The following is a 9,835-nucleotide window of genomic DNA, read 5'->3' as shown; positions in this document are numbered from 1 at the left end:
ATTTATTAATTTATACCTATTTACATTTTTTATGAGCTTTATTTGAATAAGAACATTTTATTTCCAAATTTGGTGTTAATTGCAGATTGTAGGGAGGATTGAAGATTTGGAGTAAAGGAGAATAATTTGAGATAAAAAGAGAAAGCTGGAAGGTCCCAAAATGGAAAAAGATACAGAGAAAGATTGAGCCTTTTTTATGTTTTATCACTTAGCCCATTAGCGCGACACAAAAAACGACCTAACCCTAGAAAACTAGGATAAATAGAGGGCTAGAGACTCAACCCTGGGGTGCCAGATTGAGAGGAAAACACCATAGAGTGAATTGTAACCCAATTGGAAGAATGGAAGATGTTAGAAGTATGCGTGGCTAGTTCTACCCTTTGGGATTGAGAGTAATCTACTTGAACTCTTATGTATTGAGGTGATATCTTATATTAAAATATTAAGTTCTTGATTGATTATTGGTATTATTGTTTTACTTTTAATTTTCCGTGATAAATTGAGAATCTTAACTCTGATTGGAAAGTATTTTTAGGGTTCTGACCTAAATAACAATAGTTAAGATATTTGAGTGCTAAGAATAAACTTGAAATGTTAATTGTTATTAAACATCTGAGCTTCGTTCTAAGTTGTTCTTATAATTATGCGAGGGATCGATAGTTAGGGGACATTCTTAAGGATTTTATATGAAAGGAATCAATATAAATGATTTTTATACGGACATCAATTTCAATAAAAGAACTTAATATTAACATGCTAATCAAAATACATGAGAGCGAGAGAGATGAAACCTAATCCCTATTTTTCCAACTTGAAACAACCAATTCTTTTTCTGTTTTCTTATTGATCATCGCCAACACAATCACTTTCAACACACTTTGAATTGTTTTGTTCTATATTTAGTAATTATTGTACTTGATAATTTAGTGTTCCTTGTGGGATCGATATCCGTCCTTATGGACAATTATTACTTATGACAAAACGGTGCACTTGCGGTAAAAGTCATCAAGTTTTTGATGTCGTTGCCAGGGAGCATGTTTGATTTGTTGAGTATAATTTCTTAAATATTGTGAATATTTTAATTATTTTGATTTGTTTTAATTTTGTGTTTTAATTTTATTTTAAACAGATTTATTTTATTTGATTTTATTTTATTTTAATTTGCTGATTTTCTGTTATTATTTTAATTCTTATTTTGATTTCATTTGTTTTTATTTATTTTCAGATTTATTTTGATTTTTCTTTTGATTTTTTATTATTTTAGTTTTTTTAGGTTTAGTTACGTAGTTTTATTTAGGTTTAGGTAGTTTTTATTTAGTTGTTTTAATTATTTATAAGTACTAGTTTAGTTTTTAGTTTTACGTTAGGTAGTATCTTTTAAGTAAGTTGGTTAGTCTTTTAGATTATAATTATAATTTCCTGTTTATTTCGTTTTAGTTTATTTAGTTTTTATTTTATTTCTAATATTTATTTGTTATTTTTAGGTACGTTATTTTTTGTTTTAATTGTTTTCTTTTATTCTGATTTAGTTTTTATTTTATTTATATATATATTTTTAAATTATTTTTGTTATAATTTCTCTTAGAGTCATTTTAATTTTTTATTCTATTTTGTTTTTGTTTTATTTTATTCTTAAGTTTTAATTTGTAGTTTAGGCAGTTATTTAAATTTCTGTTTATTTAAAAAAACAAATTGAATATATATATATATATATATATATATATATATATATACTTTATTATTTTCTTTTCCACTAATATTTTAGGAAAGCAACATGGCGGGAGATGAAGCAACACATCTGGAGATTATGTCACGATCAAGGGGTCAATGGCTTTTTCTAATATGGTCATACCTACTACCACCAAGACATTGAAAATAGATCCATATTTACTTACTCTCATCGGTGCCCATCAATTCACAGCAATGGAACATGAGGATCCATATTCACATTTGAATACATTTTATGAATTGGTGGGAGCAATGAGCTTTACATTAGGTGAAGTTGAGAATGTTTATATGCGCTTGTTTCCTTTTTCATTGGCAGGAAAGGTTAAGGATTGACTTAGATCACTTCCTAATCAGAGCCTCACGAGCTGGGAGGATGTAGAAGAAAATTTTTTGCAAAGATTTTTTTCAATCTCTCGCTACATTAAAGCTATGTCTGAAATCTCTATGTTCAGACAAGGAGCAGAGGAGTCTTTTTGTGAGACATGGGAGAGATTTAAGATGATATTGAGAAAATGTCCAAATCATGGGTTTGAAGACATTGCTCAACTGAGCATATTCATTAATGGTCTCAAATTTGATATGAAGATGCTCTTAGATGCCGCAGCTGGTGGCACAATGATGACTCTTGATGCAGAACAAGCAACGAGGATTATTAATGCATTGGCATCAGCGGATTCTCAAGACCAGTATGATGGACGAAGTACTCAGAAGAAAGGATGGAGGGAAGATACATTATTGGCTCAAAATCAAATTTTGACACAACAGATTGATCAGTTAACCACACAAATGGCGAAATTGCCTCAACAATTACATGTTATTCCAAGGCAAGATCAAGAATTAAGGAGCGAACTATGTGGAGGTGAGCATTTCAGTGAGCAATGTGCTTACCAAAATATTTCTTCTGAAGAAAAAGTGTTTTACATGGAAGATAAAGGAAAGCAAGGAACTTTTCAACAACTCCAACTATTAGATCTTGTGTCCCAAGAGAGAATGAGAAAAATGGAAGATTCTACAAAAAAATTTACACACACCATGTTGGTTGTGCAGAAGAATGTTGAGAATTTTGAGACACAAATTAAGCAACTTACACAAGAGTTGAGGGAACTCAGGGAGAAATGTAATTCAATCACTACAAGAAGTGGAGTAGTTGTAGGAAAGGGGATTGGTGATAATCTACAAAGTAAGGAAAGAGACATAGATAAGGAAGAAAAAAACAAGAGTGAAGAGGGAGAAAAGAAAAATAAAAATGAGAGGGTACAGGAAGAAAAGAAAAAAAAGGAAAAAGAGAATGAAAAAAGAAGTGTTCCAATTGTATATTTAACTTATCCACATGCTCCCTCCAGAAAGAATATAAAAGGACAATTTTTCAAATTCTGTGAAATTATGAAAGAACTAGAGATAAGTATTCCATTCACTGAAGCTTTGGAACAGATGCCTACATATGCCAGATTTATGAAGGATTTGTTGACCAAGAAGAGAAGATTAAAAGAACAAGGAATTGTGGAGCTAGAAGCAGGATGTAGTGCCATTATTAAAAAATCATTGCCACAAAAATCTAAAGATCCTGGGAGTTTTACTTTGCCAGTCACAATAGGAAATTTTACAGTGGCCAAAACATTACTAGATGTTGGGGCAAGCATAAATCTGATGCCACTATCTTTGTTGAAGAAAATTGAGGATGTTGAAATTTTGCCTACAAGGATGACATTGCAATTAGCTGACAGATCAATAAAATATCCACATGGGATAGTATAAGATCTTTTGGTGAAGGTAGACAAATTTTACTTCCTAGTTGATTTTGTGATCATGGACATAGAGGAAGATGTTGAAGTACCTCTCATTCTTGGACGCCCATTTATGAAGACTGCAAAAATTATGATTTGTGGATGAAGGAAAGTTGAAGGTTCGAGTGCAGGATGAAGAAGTTAGTTTTGATGTATTTGAAGCAATGAAACATTCGATTGATTAGAATGATTGTTTTAGGATGGATGCACTGAATGAACTGTATTTGGAAAATCACAGAGAAATATTTATAGATGATTCATTGATGAAAGCAGTCTTAAATGATAATGAAAATTGCGAGGACTGGAAGGATAAGGAAGTCAATGAATGTTTGCTAGAGTTGGGAAAGGAAAAAGAAGTTCAACAAGAGATTTTTGGTGAATTAGAACTGAACAAAGCCAACACTCCTCAGAAAATAGAGCTGAAACAATTGCCAACTCATTTGAAATATGTTTTTCTTGAAGAAAATGGGGAGAAGCCAGTTATCATAAGTAACCATCTATCCAAAGAGGAAGAACAAAAGGTGATAAAAGTGCTGAAGGCAAATAAAGAAGCTATAGGATGGCTGACTTGAAAGGTATAAGCCCATCATATTGCATGCATAAAATTCACATGGAGCAAGATTTCAAACCTGTGGCTCAACCACCAAGGCGCTTGAATCCTTCTATGAAGGAGGTTGTTAAAAAGGAGGTACAAAAGCTCTTTGAAGCAGGAATGATTTATCCCATTTCAGACCGTGCGTGGGTTAGTTCAGTACAAGTGGTACCTAAGAAAGGAGGTATGACAGTTATTTATAACGAAAAAAATGAATTGATTCCTACAAGAACTGTTACAGGATGAAGGATGTGCATAGACTATAGGAAATTGAACCAAGCTACTCGGAAAGATCATTATCCATTACCTTTTATGGATCAAATGTTGGAAAGATTGGCAGGTAAAGCATATTATTGTTTTTTGAATGGTTATTCAGGATATAATCAAATTGTGGTTAATCCAGAAAATCAAGAGAAGACTGCATTTACTTGCCCATTTGGCATTTTTGCTTATCGAAAAATGTCATTTGGGTTATGTAATGCTCCAGTAACTTTCCAAAGGTGTATGTTTGCTATTTTCGCATATATGATTGAGAAATGCATTGAGGTTTTTATGGATGATTTTTGTGTGTTTGGATCTTCTTTTGATGATTGTTTAACTAATCTTTAAGGATGTCAATCATTATGTTTGGGATGATCCTCATTTGTTTAAAATTGGTGCAGATAATTAGCTGAGAATATGTGTTTCTTCAGATGAAGCCAAGAAAATTATATATCAATGCCATAATTCAGCATATGGAGGACATTTTAATGGGGAAAAGACAACTGCAAAAAATTCTTCAATTAGGTTTTTTCTGACATTTGTTGTTCAAAGATACACATGCATCAGTACAAAGATGTGACAAGTGCCAAAGGACAGGAAGCATTTCTAGAAGACATGAGATGCCATTACAAAATATTAGAGAAATTGAAGTCTTTGATTGTTGGGGCATTGATTTTATAGGACCTTTGCCATCTTCTTTTTCAAATGAATATATACTAGTGGCAGTTGAGTATGTTTCTAGATGGGTGGAAGCAATTCCAGCACAACATGCAGATTCCAAGACAGTCATCAAATTTCTTAAAAGGAATATTTTTTGCAGATTTGACTCTCTAAGAGTATTGATAATTGACAGTGGGTCTCATTTTTGTAATACCCAATTGAAGAAAGTGTTCGAGCATTATGGGGTTAGTCATAAAGTAGCATCGGTCTACCACCCACAGACAAATGGGCAAGCAGAAGTTTCTAACAGAGAAATCAAGAAAATATTTGAGAAAACAGTGTATGCATCAAGGAAAGATTGGTCAATCAAACTTGATAAAGCTCTGTGGGCGTATAGAACGACATTTAAAACTCCTACTGGCCTTTCCCCATTTCAGCTAATTTATGGGAAAGCCTGTCATCTTTTTTAGAATATATGGGGGGGGGGGGTGAATTGTTTAAAAGGGATTTTCGCAAACTTTGAAGGTATAATGAAAATCAATGCTGAATTACAGAGAAAAGAATCAAGGAAACAAATACCCAAATCTGTTTTAAGATGATATCAGAAAAACAATCGGTTGTTTGTCGAAACAATCGGTTGTTTTTATCAGCAGTTTATAAAAACAACTTAAAAACAGAATTTAAAGAGTTAAGGGTAAGAGATAAGCACACAAGCAATTTATACTGGTTTACTCTTACACCAAGAGCTACATCCAATCCCCAGAAACCACTGGGCATTCCACTATGCAATCAAAACCAGATTACAAACACCACACACCAAAGTAGTGACCTTGAACCCCTCAAGAAACACACTACCTTTGGCAAACCACACCAAGAGTGTTGATCTTGAACCCCTCAAGAACACACAACACTCATTGGCAACACAAATACAGAAATACAGTAATCAAGGAAGAAGGGAATAGAATACACTTGAGTATTACAAAACTTAAAGTTCAGAAATACAACCCAATCCTATTTCACACACTTAAGAATGACCCAAAAACTCTTTCAAATGTTGGAAAAACTGTTTTGATAAATTCTTTCTATTACTCCATGATTAGGAGCGTAAAACCACCTTTATATAGACCAACCAAGTGGTCAAAAACATTTAATGAAGGAGCCAAGTTAGTTAGGATCATTTAAAACAAATTAAAACCGCTTAACAAAATTCTGTTACGGTTTTCAGAAAAACAATCGGTTGTTTTGTCGAAACAATCGATTGTTTTGGTTTGACAGCAAAGTCAACCAAGTTTTTCAAAAACTACTATGGTAAAACAACCTGTTGTTTTGAAAAACAACCTGTTGAAATTTTGACAGCTTTTTAGAAAACACATATTTTCAAAAGGTTAAAGATTCAAATGAACTTGGATCATCTTAAGGAGTGAATTAACAAGTTTCAAACAACTAGACAACACACACACACCCATCAACAAGGTCTTCAAGCTTTTCTCTTGGATTTGGAGGCATCAAAGCATCTTGTTCAACAATCTTCCGGTGGAATTAGAGCATAAAGCATATTGGGCATTAAAGACACTAAATTTAGATGCTAAAGCATCTGGGGAAAAGAGAAAATGCAAATCCATGAACTTGAAGAGATGAGGTTAAACGCATATAGTTCCTTAAAGCTTTATAAGGAACGCACAAAGAAATATCATGACAAGAAGATTGTGGAAAGAAATTTTTACCCTGGGCAATCTGTGCTTTTATTGAACTCTAGCTTAAAACATTTTTCTGGAAAGTTAAAATCTAAATGGTCAGGTCCTTATGTTGTGAAAGAGGTAAAGCCTTGTGGAGCAATAGAGTTAGAAGAACCAAAATCACACAGAAGTTGGGTTGTAAATGGTCAGAGGGTAAAGCCTTACTTGGGTAATGAATAGGAAAACCTCACTACGGTAATCCTTTTAGATGACCCATAAAGACATAGGCGTCAAGCTATATGACGTTAAAAGAGCGCTTACTGGGAGGCAACCCAGTCCACATTTTAGTTTTACGTTGTTTTGTTACCTTTGTTGATTTTTTTTAAAAAATAAAAATAAATTTTAAAATTTTAAAAAATAATAATAAAATAATAAAAAATCTTATATGTCTCCTACTCATTTTGCAAGTTATGTCTTTTGACCTGGGGACAGGTTCTATTATTTAAGGGGGCAGATCCAGCAAATGAAGCAAAACCGTAGATAAAGATTTTAACAAAAAGCTGGATGATTTCTTAAGGAGAGAGTTTTGAGAAAAAAATATGGTTTTATCTTTCTAACTTTGTTTTCTTTTTAGTTATTTGAATTTTATTTTTTGTTTAGTTTTTATTTTATTTTTCAGTTTTCTATTTATTTGCTTATTTGTTTAGTTTGTTTTAATTGCTTATTTTTTATTTTGAATAAATTTTCTGTTTTAATTTGTTTGTTTTTTAGTTTATTTTTCGCAAATAAAAGGAACTAGAATATTAATTTTGAATTGTTGAAAAAGAATTTGTGTTTAAATATTAGATAGTGAGATGAATTAGACACAAATTAGAAAACAAACTTTGATTCAATCCCTATTCAAATGTAGTTGAAATTATGATACATGAAAATTTAACAGGTTGATTGATTAGGACAGAGAATGACAAGACAAAAAGGAATGAGGCCATTTAAACCAAGTGACTGTGTGGACCTTAAACAATTTTGAGAGTTTTACTGATGAATTGACAGTTGTGGTTGCTTAATTTTTATTTTGTTACATCATAAAAGAGCATGAAGATGATTGAGACATTTGTTGTGTTAATTAGGAGCCCAATGCCAAATAGCCAACCTTTATCTTATTGTAATTCCATTTTCTTTTTATCCCTTTTGGGCCAAGAATTTTTTTGTTAATATTGCACCTTAACCTTTAATGATATAATTTCCTACCCTTTAACATGTCTAAGGAAGGAGAACACAGACGCAATACATATAGAAAAGGGAATGGTTGGTTATGATTATTGAAAATTCAAAAAGTTGAAATAGGAAAAATCTATTCCTTTTGATTGAAAAAAAAGAATTTTTTTTTGTTGAAATTCATAAAAAGATAGAAAGAAAAATGAGGAAAAGTGTGACATCGAAAGAAAGTGGTGATTAGATAACATATATTCTCTATAATTAGATTGTACATATGTTCTTCTTGTTTAAGATGTGCATTTTGTTATCTAAGAAAAACCAATATTTTTTGGAAGCCCAACCTCATTACAATCCTGGAAAAGACCTCAAGATTCATGTTTCTAATATGTTTGTGATTTGAAGATGAAATGAAAAACAACTGTGATTTGTTGCAATTCAGTGAAAATAGAGAGAAACACTTACCCGTGAGCATATGAGAAGACATTCCTTGATGAATTGTCATTTATTTGTTTTGATTTTATCTTGATAGTTGATTGTGTCTATATTTTTCTATACGATATTTGAGTTTGGAAGCATAAGTTTTAATTTGATTTGTTGTCTAGTGAATTAAGCAGTTTGATATTTAAATTAAAATATATTCATTTACTTTGCTTGAGGACAAGCAAGATTTTAAGTTGGGGAGAGTGATAAGTGTCTAATTTCAGTAATATTTCATATTAAAATATAGGCACCTATGAAGATTTATTGCTAATTTACATATAAAATAATCCCTAATTTATCAATTTATACCTTTTTACATTTTTTATCAGCTTTATTTGAATAAGAGCATTTTATTCCCAAATTTGGTGTTAATTGCAGATTTCTAGGGAGGATTGAAGATTTGGAGTAAAGGAGAATAATTTGAGCTAAAAAGAGAAACCTAGAAGGTCCCAGAATGGAAAAAGATGCAGAGAAAGATTGGGCCTTTTTTTATGTTTTATCACTTAGCCCATTAGCGCGACACAAAAAGCGACCTAACCCTAGAAAACTAGGATAAATATGGGGCTAGAGACTCAACCCTGGGGTGCCAAATTGAGAGGAAAACACCACATAGTGAATTTTAACCCAATTGGAAGAATGGAAGGCGTTAGAAGTATGCGTGGCTAATTCTACCCTTTAGGATTGAAAGTAATTTGTTCGAACTCTTATGTATTGAGGTGATATCTTATATTAAAATATTAAGTTCTTCATTGATTATTGGTATTGTTGTTTTACTTTTAATTTTCCGTGACAAAGTGAGAATCTTAAATCTGACTGGAAAGTATTTTTAGGGTTCTAACCTAAATAACAATACTTAACATATTTGAGTGTTAGGAATAAAATTGAGATATTAATTGCTATTAAACATCTGAGTTTTGTTCTAAGTTGTTTTTATAATTATGCGAGGGATCGATAGTTATGGGACATTCTTAAGGATTTTATATGCGAGGAATCGATATAAATGATTTTTATACGAGCATCAATTTCAATCAAAGAACTTAATATTGACATGCTAATCAAAATACATGAGAGTGAGAGAGATGAAACCTAATCCCTATTTTTTCAACTTGAAACAACCAATTCTTTGTCTGTTTCCTTATTGATCATCGCCAACACAACCATTAACACACTTGTAATTGTTTTGTTCTATATTTAGCAATTATTGTACTTGATAATTTAGTGTTCCTTGTGGGATCGATATCCGTCCTTAGGGACAATTATTACTTCTGACAAAGCGGTGCACTTGCCGTAAAAAGTCATCACTAATACAATTGCTACTAAGGACAATCTCCTGCGACGTGGCATAGTTTTGGTAAGCAACAGGTAAATCATATTTTCTTTGAGTGTAAGGTATCTTGGAGAATTTGGAGTCTTTGCTTTGAGTGACTTGAGCTCTACTT

The 9,835-nt window shown here is 32.0% G+C and overlaps 1 pseudogene; it reads right to left on the bottom strand.

Annotated features, from left to right (window-relative positions):
- Positions 1-2,152: 2,152 nt before the first annotated feature.
- On the bottom strand, positions 2,153-2,258 carry LOC150027275 (small nucleolar RNA R71; annotated as a pseudogene).
- Between the last annotated feature and the right edge of the window lie 7,577 nt (positions 2,259-9,835).

Source organism: Phaseolus vulgaris, chromosome 6 (genome assembly GCF_051622355.1).
Source record: "Phaseolus vulgaris cultivar YP4 chromosome 6, ASM5162235v1, whole genome shotgun sequence".
Lineage (NCBI taxonomy): Eukaryota > Viridiplantae > Streptophyta > Magnoliopsida > Fabales > Fabaceae > Phaseolus > Phaseolus vulgaris.
Note: the sequence above shows the minus strand (reverse complement) of the source record. Positions and strands in the feature narration are given on the sequence as shown.